The sequence below is a fragment of the Pongo abelii genome, chromosome X, assembly GCF_028885655.2.
Source record: "Pongo abelii isolate AG06213 chromosome X, NHGRI_mPonAbe1-v2.0_pri, whole genome shotgun sequence".
NCBI classification, from domain to species: Eukaryota; Metazoa; Chordata; class Mammalia; order Primates; family Hominidae; genus Pongo; species Pongo abelii.
Window position 1 is genome coordinate 138216397 of NC_072008.2, and position 26379 is coordinate 138242775.

Genomic DNA, 26379 nt, shown 5'->3' on the forward strand with positions numbered 1-26379 from the left:
TTGGAGGCTTTGCTCATTCCTTTTTATTCTTTTTTCTCTAAACTTCCCTTCTCGCTTCATTTCATTCATTTCATCTTCCAGGGCTGATACCCTTTCTTCCATTTGATCGCATCGGCTCCTGAGGCTTCTGCATTCTTCACGTAGTTCTCGAGCCTTGGTTTTCAGCTCCATCAGCTCCTTTAAGCACTTCTCTATATTGGTTATTCTAGTTATACATTCTTCTAAATTTTTTTCAAAGTTTTCAACTTCTTTGCCTTTGGTTTGAATATCCTCCCGTAGCTTGGAGTAATTTGATCATCTGAAGCCTTCTTCTCTCAGCTCGTCAAAGTCATCCTCCATCCAGCTTTGTTCCGTTGCTGGTGAGGAACTGCATTCCTTTGGAGGAGGAGAGGTACTCTGGTTTTTAGAGTTTCCAGTTTTTCTGCTCTGTTTTTTCCCCATCTTTGTGGTTTTATCTACTTTTGGTCTTTGATGATGGTGATGTACAGATGGGTTTTTTGTGTGGATGTCCTTTCTGTTAGTTTTCCTTCTAACAGACAGGACCCTCAGCTGCAGGTCCGTTGGAGTACCTGGCCGGCCGTGTGAGGTGTCAGTCTGCCCCTTCTCGGGGGTGCCTCCCAGTTAGGCTGCTCCAGGGTCAGGGGTCAGGGACCCACTTTTGGAGGCAGTCTGCCCGTTCTCAGATCTCCAGCTGCGTGCCAGGAGAACTACTGCTCTCAAAGCTCAGATGGAAATGCAGAAATCACCCATCTTCTACGTCGCTCACGCTGGGAGCTGCAGACCGTAGCTGTTCCTATTCGGCCATCTTGGCTCCTCCCCCCCAAGGTTAATATTGTTATGTGTGAATTTGATCCTGTCATTATGATGTTAGCTGTTTATTTTGCTCGTTAGTTGATGCAGTTTCTTCCTAGCCTCAATGGTCTTTACAATTTGGCATGTTTTTGCAATGGCTGGTACGGGTTGTTCATTTCCATGTTTAGTGCTTCCTTCAGGAGCTCTTGTAGGGCAGGCCTGGTGATGACAAAATCTCTCAGCATTTGCTTGTCTGTAAAGTATTTTATTTCTCCTTCACTTATGAAGCTTATTTTGGCTGGAAATGAAATTCTGGTTTGAAAATTCTTTTCTTTAAGAATGTTGAATATCGGCCTCCAGTCTCTTCTGGCTTGTAGAGTTTCTGCTGAGAGATCCGCTGTTAGTCTGATGGGCTTCCCTTTGTGGGTAACCCGACCTTTCTCTCTGGCTGCCCTTAACATTTTTTCCTTCATTTCATCTTTGGTGAATCTGACAATTATGTGTCTTGGAGTTGCTCTTCTCGAGGAGTATCTTTGTGGCGTTCTCTGTATTTCCTGACTTTGAATGTTGGCATGCCTTGCTAGATTGGGGAAGTTCTCCTGGATAATATCCTGCAGAGTGTTTTCCAACTTGGTTCCATTCTCCCCGTCACTTTCAGATACACCAATAAGACGTAGATTTGGTCTTTTCACATAGTCCCATATGTCTTGGAGGCTTTGTTTGTTTCTTTTTATTCTTTTTTCTCTAAGCTTCTCTTCATGCTTCATTTCATTCATTTCGTCTTCCATCACTGATACCCTTTCTTCCAGTTGATCACATCAGTTACTGAGGCTTGTGCATTCATCACGTAGTTATCGTGCCATGGTTTTCAGCTCCATCAGGTCCTTTAAGGACTTCTGTGCATTGTTTATTCTAGTTATCCATTCGTCTAATTTTTTTTCAAAATTTTTAACTTCTTTGGCATTGTTTCGCACTTCCTCCTTTAGCTCGGAGTAGTTTGATCTTCTGAAGCCTTCTTCTCTCAACTCATCAAAGTCATTCTCTGTCCTGCTTTGTTCCATTGCTGGTGAGGAGCTGCGTTCCTTTGGAGGAGGAGAGGTGCTCTGATTTTTAGAGTTTCCGGTTTTTCTGCTCTGTTTTTTCCCCATCTTTGTAGATTTATCTACCTTTGGTCTTTGATTATGGTGACGTACAGATGGGTTTTTGGTGTGGATGTCCTTTCTGTTTGTTAGTTTTCTTTCTAACAGTCAGGACCCTCAGCTGCAGGTCTGTTGGAGTTTGCTGGAGGTCCACTCCAGGCCTGTTTGCCTGGGTATGAGCAGCAGTGGCTGCAGAACAGCGGATATTGTTGAACCGCAACTGTTGCTGTCTGATCGCTCCTCTGGAAGTTTTGTCTCAGAGGAGTACCCAGTTGTGTGAGGTGTTAGTCTGCCCCTACTGTGGGGTGCCTCCCAGTTAGGCTACTCGGGGGTCAGGACCCACTTGAGGAGGCAGTCTGCCCATTCTCAGATCTCCAGCTGCGTGCTGGGTGAACCACTACTCTCTTCAAAGCTGTCAGACAGGGACATTTAAGTCTGCCGAGGTTATTGCTGTCTTTTGTTTGTCTGTGCCCCGCCCCCAATGGTGGAGCCTACAGAGGCAGGCAGGCCTCCTTGAGCTGTGGTGGGCTCCACCCAGTTCGAGTTTCCCAGCCACTTTGTTTACCTACTCAAGCTTGGGCAATGGCGGTCGCCCCTCCCCCAGCCTCGCTGCCATCTTGCAGTTTGATCTCAAACTGCTGTGCTAGCAATGAGCGAGGTTCCGTGGGCATAGGACCCTCCAAGCCAGGTGCGGGATATAATCTCCTGGTGTGCCGTTTGTTGAGCCTGTTGGAAAAGCGCAATATTAGGGTGGGAGTGACCCGATTTTCCAGGTGCCGTCTGTCACCTCTTTCTTTGACTAGGAAAGGGAATTCCCTGACCCCTTGCGCTTCTCGGGTGAGGGGTTGCCTCGTCCTGCTTCGGCTCATGCACAGTGTGCTGCACCCACTGTCCTGCCCACACTGTCCAGCACTCCCCAGTGAGATGAACCCGGTACCTCAGTTGGAAATGCAGAAATCACCCGTCTTCTGCGTCGCTCATGCTGGGAGCTGTAGACTGGAGCTGTTCCTATTTGGCCATCCTGGCTCCCCCAACTTAATTTTCATGTGTGCTCCATTCATATGGAACTGCCTGTGGTTCTTTGAAATCAATGTTTTCTCATCTTTCAAGGCTTTTTCCCAGAACACTCTTTCTCTAATTTTTTTCCTTGCATTTGTTGTAAGCAGAATGGCCTCCAAAGATATCCAGGCTCTAATCTCTCGAATCTGTGGATATGCTGCATTACACAGCAAAAGGGACTTTGCAGATGTAATTAAGGTTACAGTCTTCAAGGTAAGGGAGATTATCTTGGATTTTCCATATGGGCCCAATTTAATCACATGAAGCCTTAAAGGCATAGAGCTTTCTCTGGTTGGAGTCATAGAAATGTGGCTGGAGAAATCAGATTTGAAGTGTGAGAGAAACTCAAATCTGTTTCTGAAATTGAGAGGCACATGGAAATCATGAGAAGGAACAAAAGTAGCCTCTAGGAGCAAAGACTGGGCTCTGACTGACAGCAAGGGAATGAGCGACTTCAGTACTAAAACTTCAAGGAACTAGATTTGGTGGACAATCTAAAATGAGCTTGGAAGTAGATTCTTCCCAGAACTCTAGAAAGGAATGCAGCTGCTGGACAACTTGGTTTTGACCTTGTGAGGCTCATAGCATAGGAACCATCCAAACCATACTGTAGCCAGACTTTTAACCTACAGAACTGTGAGATAATAAATGGATGTTATTTCAAGGCATAAAATTTGTGGAAATTGTTATGGCAGCCATTGAAAATGAATGCATCATCCTTTAACACTCAGCTCCAATGTCATGCTTCTGGGAAGGCTTTCTTAATCATGGCAGCTGATAACTATTGTTCAGTAGGGCTTAGGAGCAGTGTGGTGGCCATAGCCACTGGAGATGCAAATAAATACTAAAAGGAGACTGAAGGGTTAGAAGGAAATATCAATAATAGACAAGCTGATTCATCCTAGAGGACTTTGGAGAAGGTCAGAATTTGCAGGCATTAAGTTCTGCCCCACTAATGGAATATAACTTCCAATGCACTGTCTAGTTCACTCTTAAGCAGGAATGGATAGCCAAAGATCACCAGTTATTTGAAGGAAAACTCCAATTTGAAAAAGAAAGACCAAAACAAAGATGAAGAGAGAAAACAAATATAAACAATGTTAGGTGTGGCCGACAAATACGTGAAGAAAAGCTCATCATCACTAATCATTACATAAATGCAAATCAGAACCCCAATGAGATAGCATCTTATATCAGTCAGAATGGCTATTAAAAAGTCAAAAAACAACAGATGCTGGCAAAGTTGCAGAGACTAAGGAACACTTATACACTGGTAGTGTGAATGTAAATTAGTTCAGCCACTGTGGAAAGCAGCGTGGAGATTTCTCAAAGCAATGTGGAGATTTCTGTTTAAAACAAAACTGTCATTCAACCCAGAAATCCCATTACTGTGTGTATAGCCAAAGGAAAATAAATCATTCTACCAAAAAGACACATGTACATGTATGTTCACTGCAATACTACTCACTGTAGCAAAGACATGGAATCATCCTAGGTGTCCATCAACAGTGGATTGGATAAAGAAAATGTGCCACCTTAATAATAGACACATAGACCAATGGAACAGGATGGAGAGCCCAGAAAATATGCCACACACCTACAACAATCTGATATTTGGCAAAGCTGACAAAAACAAGCAATGGGGAAAGAACTCCCTATTCAATAAATGGTGCTGGGGTAACTGACTAGCTATATGCAGATAATTGAAACTGGACCCCCTTCCTTACACCATATACAAAAATCAACTTGAAATGGATTAAAGACTTAAATGTAAAACCTAAAAATATAAAAATCCTGGAAGACCATCTAGAAAGTACCATTCTGGACATAGGAACTGGCAAAGATTTCACGACGAAAATGCCAAGAGCAATTGCAATAAAAGCAAAAATTGACAAATGGAATCTAATTAAACTAAACAGCTTCTGCACAGCAAAAGAAACTATCAACAGAATAAACAGACAATCTACAGAATAGGAGAAAATATTTGCAAACTGTCCATCTGACAAAGCTATAATATCCAGAATCTGAAAGGAATTTAAACAAATTTGTAAGCAAAATCAAACGACCCCACTAAAAAGTAGGCAAAGGACATGAACAGACACTTTTCAAAAGAAGACATACGTATGGCCAACAAGCATATGACAAAATGCTCAACATCACTAATCGTTAGAGAAATGCAAATCAAAACCACAGTAAGATACCATCTCACATCAGTCAAATGGTTATTATTAAAAAATAAATAACATGCTGGTGAGTTGCAGAGAAAAGGAAACACTTATACACTCTTGGCAGGAGTGTAAATTAGTTCAGCCATTGTGGAAAACAATGTGGTGATTCCTCAAAGAGCTAAAAACAGAACTGTCATTCAACCCAGCAATCCCTTTATTGGGCATATACCCAAAGGAATATAAATCAACCATAAAGACACATGCACATGTATGTTCACTGCAATACTATTCACAATAACAACGACATGGAATCAACTTAAATGCCAATAAATGGTAGATTGGATAGATAAAATGTGGTACATATACACCATGGAATACTACAGAGCCATAAAAAGGAATGAGATCATGCCTTTACAGCAACATAGACGGAGCTGGAGACCATTATCCTTAGCAAACTAATGCAAGAACAGAAAACCAAATACTATATGTTCTCACTTGTAAAGGGGAGCCCAATAATGAGAACATATGGACATGAAGAGGGGAACAAAAGACACTGCAGCCTACTTGAGGATGGAGGGTGGGAGGAGGGAGAGGATCAGAAAAAATACCTGTTGAGTACGTGGCTTAGAATCTGAGTGATGAAATAATCTGTACACCAAACTCCTGTAACACACAAGTTCACCTATATAACAAACCTGCACATGTAACCCTCAACCTAAAATAAAAGTTAAAAGAAAAAAAGAAGAAAATGTGGTACATATACACCATGGAATACTATGCAGCCATAAAAAGAATGAAATCATGTCTTTTGCAGCAACATGGATGCAGATGGAGGCCATTATCCTAAGCAAATTAACACAGGAATAGAAAACCAAATACCATGAGTTCTCACATATAAGTGGGAACTAAACACTGAATACACATGGACACAAAGATGGGAACAATAGACACTGGGGACTGTTTGGTGGGGGAGAGGAGGAGGGGAGTATGAGATGCAAAACCACCTATTGGGTACTATGCTCAGTACCTGGGTGATGAGATCATTTGTACACCAAGCCTCAGTAACATGCAATTTACCCATTTAACAAATAGGCAAATGTACCCTCCAGAACCTAAAGCAAAAGGAGAAGAAAGCCTGTAATCCCAGCACTTTGGGAGGCTGAGGCAGGAGGATCACCTGAGCTCAGGAGTTTGAGACCAGTCTGGGCAACATAGGGAGACCCCATCTCTACAAAAAATTAAAACTTAGCCAGGCATGGTGGTGCATGCCTGTAGTCCCAGGAGGCTGAGGTGGGAGGACTGCCTGAACCCAGCCAGTCGAGACTGCAGTGATACATGATAGTGCTACTGCCCTCCAACTTGGACAACAGAGTGAGACCTCATCTCTAAAAATAAAAGAAAAAAGTTCTGAGAAAGTGATTATTTTCACCCATGAATTTTATCCTCAGCTAAACTATCAATCAAATCAGAGGGTAGAATAAAAACATTTTCAGATATGCAAAGTCTCAAAAATGTTACCTACCATGCATCCTTATTCAAGAGGTGGTGCTCAACCAAAACAACGATGGAAACCATGGGAGAGATTCACAAAACAGGGTGCTATCCAGGAGACTTGGGACAGGAATGTACAAGAAGACAGCTGTGCAGCAAGCTCAGAAAGCAAACAGTTCAGACTGGAGCAGACCAGAGTGCCCTAAGAGGGACATTTCTAGGGGAAATCCCCCTAAACCCAAACAAACAAAACAATAGCCAAACTGAGAGAATCTGAAAGCTTTGCTTATGTGACCATGTGAACATTGTGCTGAGGCATTTGATAAGACTGTTGGCAAGTATAGGAAGATTTGATCACAGGTTCAAATAAACTATGCAAAGGAAAAAGTGAATCGGGTAAATTATTTACTTTTATTTTATTTTACTTTTAGAAACAGAGTCTGACTCTATCACTCAGGCTGGACTGTAGTGGTGCGATTATAGCTCACTGTAATCTTGTATTCCTGGGCTCAAGTGATCCTTCCACCTCAGCTTCCCTAGTAGCTGGGAGTACAGGCATGCACCACCACACTGGCTAATTAAAAAAAAGATTTTGTGTGTGTGGAGACAGGGTCCCGCTATGCTGCCTAGGCTGGTCTCAAACTCCTGGTCTCAAGTGATCCTTCTGCTTCTGCCTTCCAAACTGCTGGGATTATGGGCATGAGCCACTGTGCCCAGCCAGTCATTATCTTTTTTAAAAACAGAAATGGTACAAAAAATGTTATCACAGTATACTTCTTGGTTCAGTAGTGAACAATATTAGCATAGTCATAATGATGCAAACTTTAAATTGTGATATATAACTCTATTGGTAGAACAGAGAAGGGGAGGGGATTTGTAAGCAAATTGACTCCTCATCTACCATTATAAGATGGCAATAGATTAATTATAATGGATCAAAAGACAACAATGCCTGCCTGTTATTTAACAATATGAAAGTAAATGTCAGAAGAAACATTTAAAAAATTGAAAGTAAGATGGGGCAAGTGTGAGGGCAGAGGGAGAACAAGGAGACAGGAGTCTTGCTTTTTGTTATAGCATAAATCTTTTATACTAGGGTAATATAACATTGTAATTCAGTATATATTATTTAGTTAAAAATCATGATCAGTTTGAAAAAGAGTAAATGGTGGTTAAACATAAAGTGGAGGTTATTTTCACTCCCATTTTCTGAACTGTCTGCTCCCATACATCCTGTGGTTTCCTCCTGGCCATAATTGGAGAGGAAAGAGCCCGAAAAGCTCTTTCACACTGAGAGCTTAGTCTACTACACTCCAGCCTGGGTAACAGAGTGAGACTATGTTTCTAAAAGTAAAAAATATTTATGAAATAAAATAAAATAAAAGTAAATGATTTACCAGATTCATTTTTTCCTTTGCATAGTTCATTTGAACCCATGACCCTAGGCACTTTAGGGTCTATCCCTTCAGGAAGAGGGTACTGGAGGTAAAATCTACATTTTTTTAAAAGGAGTTTGGAGCAGGTCAATGCTAAGCAAGAAATAATTTCTAAATATGGATATACAGGCATTTGTACATGCTCTGACCAAAATGGGGTTTGGTTGCAATGGGTGGGCAGGTGACATACTTTCTTTCTTTCTTTTTTTTTTTTTTTTTTTGAGATGGAGTCTTGTTCTGTCACCCAGGCTGGAGTGCAGTGGCGCGATCTCGACTCACTGCAAGCTCCTCCTCCCAGGTTCACGCCATTATCCTGCCTCAGCCTCCCGAGTAGCTGGGACTACAGGTGCCCACCACCATGCCGGCTAATTTTTTTTTTTTTTTTGTATTTTTAGTGGAGACAGGGTTTCATCGTGTTAGCCAGGATGATCTCCATCTCCTGACCTCGTGATCTGCCTGCCTTGGCCTCCCAAAGTGCTGGGATTACAGGCATGAGCCACTGCTTCTGGCCACAGGTGACATACTTTCTAGCAGGGAAGCTTTCACTTTGTTCTCAAATAGAGCCATGTAATAAAACCAAACATTTGTATTGCGTTTATAAAGTACTTTCACCTAGGTCATCTTATCTGAGTCCCATAAGGCCAAGGTCATCCAGCTAATGCATGAACAAAGATGGAGCAGCACTAGGATCCCAGACCGGCTGCCAGGGATCCCAGCCTCTGTACCACTTCATTGAAGTGCCCTCACTGTCCTTAGAAGAATCACTCGGCCAGCAAACTAGTGATGCACATGCCCCAGCTCCTCCCAGCATCCCTCCACCAACCTGCCCTGCTCACTGCCTCTTTTCTTTCTAAGCCCTAAACAAAAGTAAGCAAAGGAAAGGCAGGGACATCAGAAAAAGGAAGGCAAACAGATGAGGTTAGGTGGAGAAGCAGAGAAGGTAAAGTAATCCCCAGGTGCCTTTCTGCTTGGTGGTGACTGGAATCACAAACATGGCACCTGTGTACACTCAACGCTCATTTCATCAGATTCACAGACCTGAATCCTTTTCACTGCTAACACTCAAGGCAGAAGAAGATAGGCATTAAGGATCACGTGTACTGACAGAAACACACAAGGAAAGGCATAATCATTGCCCCTTGATAGCAAACCAACCAAAGTGCAAATGTAGTGGTCTTCTCACAGAGTGTATCAGCCTTCCCAGCAAGAAACTAAAAATTCCATGCAAGGTCTGCCCCATCAGGGATTCTCTGATTGCCTTCAACCACACACCTGGCAAGTTGGAGGTCATCCTGAACAATGTCCCAATCAGCATCTTAAGAAAACCTGCCAATCCTAGCCTGGAGCCTGGGAAGTTTCCCCACTATGGGAATATTGGGAGAAACTGAGCTTGACAGGTGAAAAGAGATGAGTGATGAGAACTTTGCTCCAAAGTTCTTTAAGAGGTGGCCCCTGGGAATGCCCAGAGACCCACTGTTTTGGTCAGCCTTGGGAATCTGAGTGCGTTAATCTGTGCCCCACTAGTGGTTGCGTTTTCACAAGCAGGCCTCCCTGTCAAGCTAGGGCAGAGACTGATGGTGCCTGAAGCCTGAACAGTAGGGATGCCCCTGCTGCATTTCTTCTTTTCCCCAATAGCTTATCCTTCCCTGTGTTCCACTTTGTGACCAATGGAGGAGGCCATGGATCCCAGATTACTCCCTCCCTGCATCTTGAGAAAACAAAGGGATCAACGGAAACAAATACATTGGAGCGTTAAGAAGAATCTCAGAAGCCTTGCATTTTAACAGAGGCATGAGAGAGCAAATCTTTACCCAGAACTCGAGACAATGACAGCCTATGGCTGCCCTCAAACATATAGAAATTGAGAGCTAGCAGAACCACTGGAAATCACCTGTCTGCATCTTCATTATACAGAAGGGGAAACTGAGGTCCAGATAGCTGAAGGGATTTGCTCATCATCCTTAAGGAGTTAGTGGCAGAGAACCAAATTCCCTTGCCAGCAGGCCAAGATTCTTTGCACTTAACCACATTATCTTTAACTCATAGTTGAAAACAAATTCCTTAGAAACAAACTGTTGGAGAACAGTTCATTCATAAGGCAGGGCTTGATAGCACTGTATATTTTTCTGTCTTCTATGTATACTATCAGGAAGTTCATTCATTAAGTAAATTAGTAAGTGCATGTGTAGTATCAGATACGGGGAATTGGCCGGGCATGGTGGCTCATGCCTGTAATCCGAGCACTTTAGGAGGCCGAGGTTGGGTGGATCACTTGAGGCTAGGGGTGTGAGACCAGCCGGGCCAACATGGCAAAACCCTGTCTCTACTAAAAATACAAAAATTAGCTGGGCGTGGTGGCAGACGTCTGTAATCCCAGCTACTTGGGAGGCTGAGGCACAACAATCGCTTGAACCTGGGAGGCAGAAGTTGCAGTGAGCTGAGATTGTGTCACTGCACTCCAGCCTGGGCTACAGAGCAAGACTCTGTCTCAAAAAAATAAAAATAAATTTAAAAAAAGATACGGGGAATTCAGAGACCTTAGAGGAGTTCATAGTCTAATGGAGGAGAAAATGTAGAAAGGATGATTAAAATGCAGTGTGATTATTGTTGGATAAGGTGATAAATCAGAGTTGTTGAGATTCTGTAAGTGCATGGAGGAGGGGCACCTCATCCTATCTGAAGAAGACGTCATAGAAGGTTTTCCAGAGTAGTTGGTGTCCAAATCAAGTCCTAAAAGTGATGGGACAAGAACAATGAACAATTCAGATAGGGTATAACTGTAAAGAAACTCACTCTCCAGTTAGGAGGATAGATAAATAAAAATCTTCCGTGCTAAGGGCTGGCAGAAAGGTAAACTCAGGGATCTTTGGGAACACAGAAAAGGAATAACTATTGGACATAGGGGCAGGGAATGGGGTGGCTGGGGTCACCTTTACAATGGTGATGATGCCTGAGTTTGGTCTTCATGAGCACTGACCAAGGTGGCTTGATAGAAGGCTGAAGACAGACTATGGGCCCGAGTATACAGAAAACTATCCTCTGTGTTATGAGTGAAGGACAACATACTGTGTATTAGGGTTCAGACTAAATTTCTGTTAATAGAAATTCAAACAGGATAGAAATTTCTCTTTGTCTCATGCAACAAACAGAGGGAGAACAGGTAGGCTGCTTTGCTCCAAACGATCTTCCAGAGATCTTTTATTACCTTTTGTAGTGCCATCATCACCTAGAATATTGTCGTAGTCTGCACAGTCAAAACTAGTTCATTACCACTATGTTAGTGTTTTAGCCTCTAGGGGGAAAGGGGAAAAAAAGAAGTGCAGGACAAAACATTTCTTTTTAAGGAAGCAACTGAGAGGTTGCAGGCATCACTTTCATATACGAACACAGTGACATGACCACACATAGCTGCAAGGGAGGTTGGGAAAAGTAGTCTCTATTCTAGCCAGGTTCCTTGCTAAGTCTTAGGGATTTATGTTACTAAAAGAAATAAATAGAAGGAATGGACAGTGGGTAGTGGTGGGAAGTAACAGTATCTAACACATGCTAATTTGTTTCCCCATGTACAGGGAAAGGCAGTTTTAGAGAGGAAATAGTTAAATGATAGACTGCAGAGGGTCTTAGCCATGGACAGTTAAAGAGTTGCAGTGTCTCAAGGTTGCTGGTTTGGGTAATGGACAAGCTAAGAGTATGTCCAAGTGTTCTGGATTGGCGACTGCCCCAAAACTTAGCAGGCCATGACAAAAAGATACAATCCTTGATAGGAGTGTCCCAGATAGAGTTACTGCTATCTTTAAGCTGTGTCGCTCAGGCCTCTTTACTCAATTCTACTTTGCCTGACTTGAAGATGTCAGGCTAGTCTCTCTGCCTGTTCTTTAGGAAGAATATCTTCACTAGATAGAGAAGTCTGACAGGGCTATCTAAATATTTCTGAACTGGTCCAGATCATTGCTGTCATTCTCTGAGGTTGGCATGCCAAGTCCTCAGCATCAGTACAAAGGCATTGCTGTACACTCACAACCAGATAGAAGCAGAGGCTTGAACAGGATCAGTCCACTGAGATGAGGTATAAAGCAGGGGCAGGCATAGCTTCAAGCAAGTGATCAGCACTTCTTGGCTTGTAGGTGGCCATCTTCAACCAGTGCTTTCACATGGTCTTCCCTATGTATCTGCCTGTATCTAAATTTTCTCTTATAAGGACACCATCATATTGGATTTGGGCCCATCCTAATGACATTATTTTAAAAACAAATTAGCACCTATCCCAGGTTGGAAGTATAGTTTGCTGCCATGGAATAGAGGAGTCCCATAAGCTGGCCACATTCTGTCCACAGGGAGAAGAGTCTAAGCTACTGAGTGGGTGGGGCTCAGAGATAGGGCTTCAAGCCCCCAAGCACTGGAAGAGGTCTGAGACCTCCTGGACTACAGGGAACAAGGAGTCAGGTTGGGGACCAGAGCAGGTGCAGAGGATTATGAGCTATGATATTCAGGTAAGGAAGAAGGGAAGGTGACTCAAGGAGCAGTAATCCCAGGGCTTAAGCTTTATCTCAGAATGCAGGAAAGAAAGAGGGTATGCTTCTATCTCAGAAGACAACTCTTCCCAGACCATGTTACTTCCATTGTCCTCTACTCTGTGCTCAAATTAGAAAATTGAGTATCATCCTAGAGTCATTCCTCATCATCTTAACATATCCTATTTATAAGTACCAAATGCTATCTATTCTATCTTCTAATTTTCTCTTGAAGCAATTCAGTTACCTCCAGCCCTTCTACCATTACTTTGTCCAATTTTCCAAAGCCCTACTCTCCTGGATTACTGCAACAGCTTTCTCACTGGCCTGCCTGACTCCACTCTTGCTGCCCTCCAACCCATCTGTCATGTGCTAAATTGTGCCACCTTCCCCAAAATTCAAGTGTTGAAGTCCTAACTCATGATAGCTCAGAATGTGACTGTATTTAAAGATAGAGTCTTTAGACAGGTAACTAAGTTAAAATAATGTCATTAGGATGGGCCCAAATCCAATATGATGGTGTCCTTATAAGAGAAAATTTAGATACAGGCAGATACATAGGGAAGACCGTGTGAAAGCACTGGTTGAAGATGGCCACCTACAAGCCAAGAAGGGAGGCCTCAGAAGAAAAGAGCACCAATACCTTGGTCTCAAACTTCCAGGCTCCATAATTGTGAGAAAATAAAGTTCTGTTATTTAAACCACTCACTTGATTTTGGGGTACTTTGTTATGGAAGCTCAAGAAAATTAACACATTATCCTTTACACTGCCTACAAAATGACTCATTAATTACAAAGTTGATCATGTCACTCCTCTGGTTAAAACTGAGACAAATGGGACAAATGGGATTCCATCAAACTAAAAAGCTCCTGCACAGCAAAGGAAACAATCAACAGAGTCAAACGACAACCCACACAATGGGAGAAAATATTTGCAAACTATACACCTAATAAGAGGTTAATATCCAAAATAAATAAGGAGCTCAAACAACTCAAGAGCAAGAAAACAAATAACCCAATTAAAAATGGGCAACAGACCTGAACAAACATTTCTCAAAAGAAGACATACAAATGGCTAATAGGCATATGAAAAAATATGTCAACATTGCTAACCATCAAGGAAATGCTAATCAAAACCACAAATAAAATATTACCTCATACCTGTTAGAATGGCTATTATTGAAAAGATAAAGAATAAGTGTTGGAGAGGATGTAGAGAAAAGAGAATTGTTGTTCACTGTTGGTGGAGATGTCAATTGGTACACCCATTATGTAAAACAGTATAGAAGGTCCTCAAAAAATTAAAAGTAGAACTACAATGTGATCCAGCAATCCCACTACTGGGTATATATCCAAAGGAAGTAAAATCGGTATGTTGAAGAGATACCTGCACTCCCATGTTCATTGCAACAGTATTCATAACAGAGGGTGCTTGCTCTGTCACCCAGGCTGGAGTGCAGTGGTGCTATTACGGCTCACTGCAGCCTCGACTTCCTGGGCTCAAGCAATCCTCCCGCCGCATTTTTTATTTTTTATGGAGACGGGGTTTCACCCCATCTTATTCAAAATACTATTTTTTAAAACGTACTCAACATCATATATAGCTTTTCATACTCCTTGGCATGGTATATAATCCTTCTGGGTTTGGTTCCTTCCTGCCTCTTCTGTCTTATCTCTCACCACATCTTCTTTCAGACTCTATAGCCTATCATTGCTGAACTCCCTGGGATTCCCGGTGTCTTTGCTCTCTGCCTGGAATTTTCTTTCCATACCCTACTTCCACACACCATCACTTGGCTAACTCCAACTTGTTCTTGGAATTCAGCTTAAATGAGAACTTTCACTCAGAACGCCTTCCTCTATGCTTCAAGATTTAGTTAGATGTCTCTCTGTCCTCCCACAATCTCCTATTTTCATCTTTATCACAATGCCAATCTTCCTTATGAGACTGGAAGCTCCTTGAGGCCAGGAGTCATGCCCAGAATGATACTTGGTACAGAGTGGGCACTCAGTAATTGCTCAATGAGTGATACATGGCTTTTCAGGATTGTGGTGGTGGAAAGCACTGAGTTTTAAGCCACATTTGTCTGATAATTAGAATAAGGATAAATTTGTAGTTGGAGAGAGATTTGGAACAGCATGAGGTATGTCTGGGATAGGTGGTGATTTTACCTTATTACTTTCCCCTTGTGTCACAAGCCTCCATGGAGCTTGCTCTAGTTTCTTCAGGTGGTTAGGTAGAACATGCTCCCATCCTGGTCCTGTTACAGGCACACAGAGAATTTAAATTTAATTTTTTTTTAAATCCTAAGTTATGAAGAACTCTTGAGTTGAATTATCACTTGGTGCCCAATACCATGCAGACTCATTACTCTCCCTTCCAGTTGTACATACATGACTGCAAACTCCAAATATTGTGACCATAGTTTTCCTGCTAAATTTGGACAGTTGGTTGGGGTCAGCTTCCAAAGCTCGTATATGTGTCAGAGATGCAAAGACATAAGAAGTGATTATAAAATACAGGATCGGGAAAAAGTTAAATAAACCTTTGCCGGTACTCCAAACCTGAATTTCTTCAGCCAAAACTACAGTAGGAAAGATAATGTGGTTCCTTGAGGAAGTGCCCCAGGCAGTAGAATGTTAGAGCCAGTAGAGTATCAGGTTGCTCTTTTCAATACCTAGTCTCCATAGATGGCCCTCAATAAGCCACTCTTCCTGCTCTTTGCAACCTAGTGTTGTCTCTCTCCACATTGACTCTAGGGTGGCCTGCGACTGTCAATAACCAATATAATGCAACAGAAATGAAGTTGTGAGAGTTCTAATCCTATTATTTAAGAGGACTGACAGTTTTCACTCCCTGTCTTTTATGACAGGGGTCCCCAACCCCAGGCCATGGACTCAGGGTGAGCCATGGGCAGGCAAGCATTGCCACCTGAGCTTTGCGTTCTGTCAGATCAGTGGGCAGCATTAGATTCTCATACGAGCTTGAGCCCTATTGTGAACTGCACATGTGAGGGATTTAGTAGGTTGTGTGCTTTTCTTTCTTTCTTTTTTTTGAGATGGAGTCTTGCTCTGTCACCCAGGCTGGAGTGCAGTGGCATAATCTCAGCTCATTGAAACCTCTGCCTCCTGGGTTCAAGTGATTCTTCTGCCTCACCCTCACGAGGAGCTGGGACTACAGGCATGTGCCATCACACCTGGCTAATTTTTGTATTTTTAGTAGAGATAGGGTTTCACCATATTGGCCAGGCTGGTCTCGAACTCCAGACCTCATGACCCATCTGCCTTGGCCTCTCAAAGTGCTGGGATTACAGGCGTGAGCCACCATGTCCAGCTGGTTGTATGCTGTTTATGAGAATCTAACTAATGCCTGATGATCTGAGGTGAAACAGTTTCATCCCAAAACCATCCCCCCCAACCCCCCCCCCACCCCATGCCATGGAAAAATTGTCTTCCACAAAACGGGTCCCTGGTGCCAAAAAGGTGGGGACTACTGTTCCTTTCTTGGCACCAGGGACCCCGGTTTTGTGGAAGACACTTAGACAATTTTTCAATGGACAGGGTGGAGTGAGGGTGGGGATGGTTTCAGGATAAAACTGTTCCACCTCAGATCATCAGGTATTAGATTCTCATAAGCAGCGAGCAACCTAGATCCCTCACATGTGCAGTTCACAATAGTTCACAATAGGACTGGCGCTCCTGTGAGAATCTAATGCTGCTACTGATATGACAGGAGGCGGAGCTCAGGCTTTAATGCTCACTGGCCTGCTGCTCATGTCCTGCTGTGCTGCCCGGTTTCTAAGAGGCCGTGGACTGGTATGGGTCAGCAGCTCAGGGGTTGGGGACCCCTGTTTTAGAACACTTGCTTTGGGAAGCCCTGAAAGAATTCTGGCTCCCCTGCTGGAGAGACCATGTCAAGAGGAGAGGTCCTGAGACTATATGTAAATAAAGAGAGGGCCAACCATCTCAGATTCCCAGTTGAGCCTCTGGATGACTCCAACTGCCATCTAACTACACTGCCTGAGTGAGATCAGCAGAAGAAATTTCTGGCTGAGCCCAGTCAATCCACAGAATAGTGAAAGAAAACTGATTTATGTTTAGCCATTAAATTTTGGAGTAGTTTGCTAGGTGACATTAGATCATAGAAACACTCTTTTTCATAACTGCCTCATACCCTACACTATGAGATAGGGTAACAGAAATCTGATTTCCAAACTTTCCTGAACCCACAGGCCAGCTTTACTTGTCAGAAACCTGTTCATCTCTCCATGGAAAAGACATAGCTCCTGAATCATCCACACTTCCATGTGAAGCAAGCCTCAGTACATCTTTCTAAAAGATAGTATTCCAAGTCTCTTGAGTTGTGCATGAAAAGCTTCAGTCCCAGACCTTGACATTTCTGGTATCAAAAAGCAGGTGTGAAAACTCTTTGGATGACTCATAATCAATCATCCAAATAGGTGGCCTCCTCCCTCTACACGCCTGCCTGTCCAGAGGCAGATAACTGCTCAATGGTATTGCCTTTCTAGGGAACCATATCCACCCACCACCATCATAAACCCTTAGAAGTCTTGGTTTCACTCAAAAATTCTCACATATGAATACATTATGTCATCCTGAGGTTTGCATCAGACTGAGTTCAGATTGCATATTTTTCCACAAGCATCATTCTGCTGCAAAGTTAGAAGATGTATTGCTGCTGGCTTTATTTACTTATTTTTGCTTCCTTAACAAGAGTTCTGCTTCAACAGGTCCTGTGAAAACATTAATTTATGGCTATAATAATTTCAAATAATATTTTGGAGATAGCTGATAGGCATATTATCCAAGAAGACCACTTTTATATAGTGACCTTCCTTGCATTGTTTTATTTAGAATGCACATCTTTATTTTTATAAATACAGCCAACTCAATTATCTAGGTTACCGAAAGGGCAAAGTGGTGCAAATAATCTAAAACATTGGGGCAAAGGTCATTTGTATTTGTTTTGCGAATGTATTATAGTTTATTTTTCCCGCAGCAGCAGGTGTTCCTAATTATGGTTTTCTTTAGGCTAATACTGGAATTAGCTGACACACTCTGAGTGTATGTGTATATATATATATATAATATGATATATAAAAAACATGTTGGGTAACTGAGCAGGGAGAACCGACCCAAGACTCAAGCTGTTTGATATACAATTTGCCTGCAAAGTCTTGATTTTTTTTTTTTTTGTAACTTACCTGTCAGATTTCACACATTAAATGAGAACTGTTCCTCACCTTGATGGGCTGCATACCAACTCTAAAGATGCCATGATTTTTCTGGCATTCTCAAAATTTCTATTTGTGATTTACCTCCTTTTCCTCAGTCATGGGAGAATCATGGGAGAATCTGTATCAGCCTGTTCATTGCAACATCTGTCCCTGAAGGACTTTGGGGGCTGGGAGGAATGCACTGGGATCAGAATGAGACTGCAGGGCTTCAGCCACCATCTGTATCTTTGATTCCCAAATTCATATCCCTGGCCCAGACCTCCCTCCTGAACTCAAGTGGTGTATACATCTTCCTATTTATCTCCCCCGGAATGTTCCACAGGACCTTCAGCTGAACTCCTCTTCCTTACTCCTTTCAGAATCTCCATCTCCTCCTATGTTCATTACATCACTGGCTGGTACCATTATCCATCCAGTCCTCAAACTATGAATTCAGGAATCATTCTTGCCTTCTCCATCTCCATTCTTCCTCACATTCTTCAGTTCTTGCTGATTTTACCCCCTTATTTTCCCTTGTGTCTGCTTACCTGTTTCCATCCTCACTTCCACTCAGACCAAACACCTATCACCTCTTGTCTGTTCCACTAAAACATTTTTTTTTTTTTTGTAGCCCAGGCTGGAGTGCAGTGGCACGATCTCAGCTCACTGCAACCTCTGCCTCCCAGGTTCAAGCAATTCTTGTGCCTCAGCCTCCTGAGTAGCTAGGGCTACAGGTGTACATCACCATGCCCAGCTAATTTTTGTATTTTTAGTAGAGAGGGGGGTTTCACCATGTTGGCCAGGCTGGTCTCGAACTCCTGGCCTCAAGCTATCTGCCCACCTCGGACTCCCAAATTGCTGGGATTACAGGCGTGAGCCACTGCGCCCGGCCTTACTCAGACACTTCATAACTTGCTTTCTTGCATCAAATCTTGCTCCCTGTCCCCATCTATCCTCCACAGAGCAAAGACAGAAGGGTCGTTCTGATACCTATATCTCAAGTCACTGCTGTGCTTAAAATCCCGAATGTCTTCTCATTGCCCTTAAGGTAAAGTGCAAAACTGTTACCTAGCCTACAAAAGTCCTGCTCAAATATGACCCCTGCCAACAGTTATGTCTCTTTTCCCTTGGGTCTCCCCACTTTCCTCCCTTGCTTCTCCCCACCTCAACCATGCTCTACTTTTTTCTGTCTTAGGACATGCCAGGCTCTCTAGTCTCTGGGCCTTTGTGGGGAGCTTTCCCTCTATAGTTTCCTTTCACTTTCCTCTTCATCTGGATAAATCCTCCTCATTCTTCAGATCTGGATAAAAGTGTCACCAGCTCAGAACAATTTTCTCTGACCACCCCCCAGATTTTAGGTCTCTGTTTCATGCTCTCCTAGTACCCTGGACTTCTTTGTAGCACTCCTCAGACTGTAAGTACCACAAGGGGACAGGACAGGCATGTATTAATTCCCTGCTCAAGTTGTTAGCACTGAGGTGGAAACGGAATAGGAGATCAATAAATATTTTCTAGGCCAGGTGCAGTGGCTCATGCCTGTAATCCCAGCACTTTGGGAGGCTGAGGTGGGTGGAACACCTGAGATCAGGAGTTCAAGACTAGCCTGGGCAACACAGTGAAACCCCGTCTCTACTAAAAATACAAAATTTAGCTGGGTGTGGTGGTGGGCCCCTGTAATCCCAGCTACTGGGGAGGCCGAGGCTGGAGAATCATTTGAACCCAGAAGGGAGAGGTTGCAGTGAGCCAAGATCACACCACTGCACTCCAGCCTGGGCCACAGAGTGAGACTCTTTCTCAAAAATAAATAAATAAATATTTTCTAAATGGCCGACTAAACAATGACCTCCTAATTGGTCTGCCTTCCTTCAGGGTCTTCCCTCCTGACCTATTTTATCCACTCTCAGCAGAGCGATCTCTAGGCCTAGAATCTAAGGTACAGCCCCAATCAAATCACTCTGGAGCTTAAAGAAAAATCAGTTCTTGCCCTCACCTACCGAATGAAGTCTGAAGGCTTTTGTATGACATGACATTAAGGTGTTCTGTAATCTGGTCCTAAACTACCTGACCAACCTTATTTGTCCATCTTGTTTTCTGCTTAGAAGAAACTCCAGATTCTAGTCAAATAGAATTGCATGCTATTTCCTGCCAGTGCTTCACGTTTTCTAGCCTTTGTGCCTTTACTTCTGGTGATCCATCCTCCTGGCAAGCCCTCACTGCATTTCTGCCTAAGTCCCATCTCTCCTTCATGATCCTCCTTAAAAGTAATGTCCTCTCTGAAGCTTTTGCAATTCCCCCTGGCAGCTGAAAATGACCCCTGCTCCCTCTGAACATCCCAGCCCTTTTTACCTCCCTGTGGCATTGATCCTATTATGTGCACGCAAGGCTCATTCTCTACTAGACTGCAAACCACAAGGGAGAAGAGCTTGGTAATTTCTGTATGACTGACAGGACTTGGCCAACACTAGAGGTTAGGGACCTGTTTGGAGGCCTACCATAAGTTTTATAACTTTGTACACAAAGTGTTTTCTAAGGGCCAGCTGCTTAGATATCACCTGGGGGCTTGGTAGTAATTTATAATCTTGAGCCTACCAGATTTAGCAAATCAGAATCTGCATTTTAACAAGATCCCCAGGTGATCCACATGCACATTAAAATTTAAGAAGCAGTGCACTGTTTTATTACACAAGGTAAGAGCATCCTTAAAAGAGGATAAACACCACATCTTGTAATTCTTTGCTCTCAGACGTGGTATCAACTTTCATATCAGCTGCACAGTGTGTGTTTCTCTGCTTTTGAATCACCAGCCCAATTTCCTTCCTGCTCTTAGTTTGGAACCTTCCCCTTCTTCAAAAACATGGAAGGAGCCCTGTCTTGGTCGAGGGAACCCTTTCTCCTATGAGAAAGCTGTGGATGCACAAAGCTGGCCCCAATCAGAAAGGGAGGTTATGATTCCTTACAGCTTGCCATAATTGACATAGTCTCTGGCCAAGGTGTGAGTCAAGCCTTGTGTCCTCTGTTAAACATCAGTGCAAGAATGCCACGGAATGATGTCAAGTGAGCTTTTGAGCTAACCACTCCTAGAAACATCTGGCGCTGGCAGAGGATCATGACTATGAATACAGAGGAAGGGAACACTTGAGCAATTTGAATTAATCACAGTTTTAAGTGTCTTGTACAAAATGTTTTTTATGTTTTGATCTAAATAGGCAAACAACTAAGCAATGCTTCCTAGGTTTTAGAAGAGAGGTAAAGATCCCATTGAAATGACTGTTTTCCCTCTGCACTTTCTCTTTCCTCACATCATTCGAACAAGAATAACCTTCTCTTCTTCCCTAGGGCTCCCTTAATTATTAACACAGCTGTGCATGGTGTTCAGCGCCCACCTTGCCTGTAGATGCTGATAGGTCCTGTAAAACATATTATCTCGCTTCTTTGCAGTACACTGCAGAGAAACTTGATAATTGGAAAAACCCTCAAGTTCAGGCAAAGCAGCTAAAACTAGAAGTGGCAGAACCTGCTGCTTTTGCCTCAGGCATATATTTGCTGATAAATCACTGCTCCTAAAAACTCCTCTCATTTGAGCTCCTTGGCTTCTAATCAGAACCACACCCAGACTGAGATGGGAGTGGTTTCAGACTAGCTTCTGTCTGACACTGGGAAGAAAGATAAAACTATCTTTCTGCCACTGAAGTAACAGAAAAATAAGGGCTTGCTGGCAACCTCTGTGTCACAGGCCTCTGACTGCATTTAATCAGAAATGTCTATTGTTGAATTGAGCTTTGCTGGCCAAAGAAATAACTGTTTTGAATTAGAAACTGAAAGATGATGAACAGGCCACTGATGGAAGCTATTCTTCCCCTGAGAAAGTTGTCCCTAGACAAGATTGTGAAATAGACGTATTTCACGTTTTCTCTTAAACTGTCTCTCCATTTGCTGGATGTATCAGTTAGGGTTCTCCAGAGAAACAGAATCAATAGGATATATATAAAGTGGAGGAGGGAAGGAAGAAAGAGAAGGAGAGAGATTGATTTAAAGAGTTGGCTCATATGATTTTGGGAATTGGCAAATTCAAAATTTGTAGGGCAGACCAGGAGCTGCAAACTTAGGCAAGAGTTGAAATCACGATTTTGAGTTAGAAATTCTAGGGCAGGCCAGCAGGCTAGAAACTCAGGCAAGATTTCTATGTTATAGACTTGAGGCAGAATTTCTCCTTCTACAGTGTACCAAGACAATTCTGGCATTTCAACTTCGTTTCGTATGGGCCACATTTTATTCAAAGTTTCATGCAACCAGTCAAACTACTAGACTGGGCTAGGGTCAACTGGTCTTATGACTGAAGGCTATGCAGGTTCAAAATTGTTGGTTTGGACCATAAGGAAACATGGTAGGGCTCCCTGTGAAATTAGGAAGCCAGGAAGGTTTAAAAGACAGGGGTATTTGTCTGACCACTCTAACTTGCACAGAAGGAGTCTCTGTGGCTGTGTCAAGAGAGCCAAACTCTCAGATATCACATCCTTCAGGAGACGTCCGTGATAGGCAGTGACTCAAGAACTACTCTAAGGTCTTACTTTGCCTTTTAAGCCAAAACAGTTTGGCCCTCCCTGTTCTGTACTGCCCTATCCTGACTGACTGGCCATCACCTCTGAATCAGAAGAGTACTTACTGGTCTTTTCTTCAATGCCTGCCGCTTGTCTGAAGCATAGTGACTCCACATCCTCTCTCCCAGCCACATGCCTTTGTTGGCCTTCTGGTCATCCAGCATTCTGCATTGCAGTGTCCTGGACAGGCTTACCCTCTCCCTGCTCCCAGATAAGCTTGTTCTACCCTTCCATGTGTTCAAACCTTGTTGCCAGCTCATGGAGCACTGGATATCTCTTTGACAAAGTGGAGAGGCAACATGATATGAATAACTGATAATCTACTTATATTTATTCATTCAATCAACAAATATGTACTTTAGTGTATCTGGCCTTGTGCTAGAGGCTGGGAAGGAATAAGTAAATCTGACATAGTTCTTTCCCACAATGGACTCATCATCTAGTTAAGGAGGCAGATAAGCAGTTGAACACAAACAATTGCCATACAGTGTAAGAAGAATAATGGTAGAGGTATGTTTTGAGAACAGTTGTAGCAGAGAGAAAAAGTGAGTAACCCTTCATGGCCTGGATGAGTGGAGAGGATTTCAGCTGCTTCCTGAGAAGTAAGTAGTAGTTCACCAAGTAAACAAGGCAAATGAAACATGCCAGAGTGAGGTAACAGCAGGAGCAGAGGCACAGTTGTGTACTCATACACAGCTTATTGGAATAATGGAGACAAGTCAATCTAGTGTGGCTATATATGACATGGTGCATGCCAGGGATTGGACATTTATGTAGGAATAAAGCTCTGGTGTTCCAGGAAACTAACCTTGTTCTTAATGCTAAGGGCAACAGAAAGCTATGGAAGTTTTTTCTTTTCTTCTTCTTTTGTACTAATAGCTTTATTGAAATATAATCCACATTCCATACAATTCACATAAAGTATACAATTCATGGTTTTAAGTATACTCACAAAGTTCTGCCATTATCACCACTATCTAATTCCAGAACATTGTCACCACTCCAAAAATAAGCCTTATACAGTCACTCCTCGACTTACAATAGGGTTACATCCTCAACCCACTGTAAGTTGAAAATTTCGTAAGTTGAAAATGCGTTTAATATACCTAATCTACTGAACATCATAGCTTAGCCTAGCCAACCTTAAACATGTTCAGAATACTCACATTAGCCTACAGTTGGGCAAAATTATCTAATACCATGCCTATTTTATAATAAAGTGTTGAATATTGCATGTAATTTATTGAACATGGTACTGAAAGTAAAAAACAGAGTGGTTGTATTGGTGCTCAAAGAATGGTGTCTATTGAATGTGAATCTCTATTGCACTATTGTGAAGTTGAAAAATAATAAGTCAAACCATCATAAGTTGGAAACTATCTGTACTAATTACCATCCAATCCACCCCCCATACCCATTACCTTCCAGCCACTGGCAACTACTAATCTATTTATACATTTATATATTTGCCAATTATGGAGATTTCATATGAATGGCATCAAACAATGTGTGATCTTTTGTGACTGGCTTCTTTCATTTAGCATGTTTTCAAGGTTCATCCATGTTGTAGTATGTATCAGTACTCTATTCCTTTTCATGCCCAAATGATATTCCATTGTATGGATGTACAACATTTCATTTATCCATTTTATCAGCTGATGGAAATTTGGTTGTTTATACTTTTTGGCTCTTATGAATAATGCTGTTATAAACATTCTTACAATTTTTTAATCCATCCCCTCAAGCATTTATCCTTTGAGTTACAAACAGTCCAATTACATTCTTTAAGTTACTTTAAAAGATACAATTAAGTTATTATTGACTATAGTCATCCTATCGTGCTATCAATAGTAAGTCTTATCCATTCTTTCTATTTATTTTGTATGCATTAATTATCCCCACCTTGCCCCCAGTCCCCCACTACCCTTCCCTGCCTCTGGTAATCATCCTACTCTTTATGTACATGAGTTCCATTGTTTTGATATTTAGATCCCACAAATAAATGAGAACATGCAATGTTTGTCTTCCTGTGCCTGAATAATTTCACTTCACTTAATAATGATCTTCAGTTTCATCCATGTTGTTGCAAACTATTGGATCTCATTCTTTTTTATGGCTAAATAGTACTTTCTTGTGCATATGTACCACATTTTCTTTATCCATTCATCTGTTGAAAGACACTTAGGTTGCTTCCAAATCTTTGCTGTCGTAAAGAGTGCAGCAACAGAGGAGTGCAGATATCTCTTTGATATACTGGTTTCCTTTCTTTTGGGTATATACCCAAAAGCAGTGAGATTGCCAGATCGTATGGTCGCTCAATTTTTAGTTTTATGAGGAACCTCTAAACTGTTCTCCATAGTGGTTTTACTCATTTGCATTCCCACCAACAATGTACAAGGATTCCCTTTTCTCCACATCCTTGTCAGCATTTGTTATTGCCTGTCTTTTGGATAAAAGCCATTTTAGAACATTAAGTTAAATGTTCTACAATGAAAAAAAAAGCCATTTTAACTGTGGTGAAATGGTATCTCAGTATAGTTTTGATTTGCATTTCTCTGATGATCAGTGATGTTGAGCAGTAGAGCGCCTTTTCATAGCCTGTTTCCCATTTGTATATCTTCTTTTGAGAAATTTCTATTAAAATATTTTGCCTATTTTTTGACCAGATTATTAGATTTTTTTTTCCTGGAGAGTTGAGTCCCTTATATATTCTGGTTATTAATCCCTTGTCAGATGGGTAGTTTGCAAATATTTTCTCCCATTGTGTAGGTTGTCTGTTCACTTTGTTGACTGTATCCTTTGCTGTGCAGAAGGTTTTTAACTTGATGTGATCACACTTGTCCATGTTTACTTGTCTGTGCATGTGGGCTTACTCAAGAAGTCTTTGCCCAGACCAATGTCCTGGAGATTTTTCCCCAATGTTTTCTTGTAGTAATTTCATAGTTTGAGGTCTTAGAGATAAGTCTTTAATCCATTTTTATTTGATTTTTGTATATGGTGAAAGATAGGGGTCTAGTTTCATTCTTTTACATATGGATATCCAGTTTTCCCAGCACCATTTATTGAAGAGCTTGTCTTCTCCCCAGTGTATGTTCTTGACACCTTTGTCAAAAATGAATTCACTGTATGTGTGTGGATTTGTTTCTGCGTTCTCTATTCTGTTACATTGGTCTGTGTGCCGGTACCATGTTGTTTTGGTTACTATAGCTCCATAGCATAATTTGAAGTCAGGTAATGTGAGTCCTCCAATTTTGTCCTTTTTGCTTAGGCTACCTTTGGCTATTCTGGATCTTTTGTGGTTCTATATAAATTTTACAATTGTTTTTTCTATGTCTATGAAGAGTGTTATTGGTATTTTGATACGGATTGCATTGAATCTGTAGATTGGTAGTATGGACATTTTAACAATATTAATTTTTCCAATCCATGAACATGGAATATTTTTCCATTTTTGGTGTCCTCTTCAAGGTCCTTCATCAGTGTTTTATAGTTTACATTATAGAGATCTTTTACTTCTTTGGTTAATTCCTGGGTATTTAATTTTATGTGTGACTATTGTAAACGAGATTACTTTTTTAAAAATGTCATTGTCACATTGTTCACTGTTGTCATATAGAAAGGCTACTGATTTTTGTGTGTTGATTTTCTATCCTGCAACTTTATTGATTTTGTTTAACAGCTCTAACAGTTCTCTTTAAAGTCTTTAGGTTTTTGCAAATGTAAGATCATATTATCAGCAAACAAGGATAATTTGACTTCTTCCTTTCCAATTTGGGTGCTCTTTATATCTTTCTCTTGTCTGATTGCTCTAGCTAGGAATCCCAGTACTATGCTGAATAACAGTGGTGGAAGCGGGCATCCTTATGTTCCAGATCTCAGTAGAAAGGCTTTCAGTTTTTCCCCGTTCAGTATAATACTAGCTGTGGGTCTGTCATATATGGCTTTTAT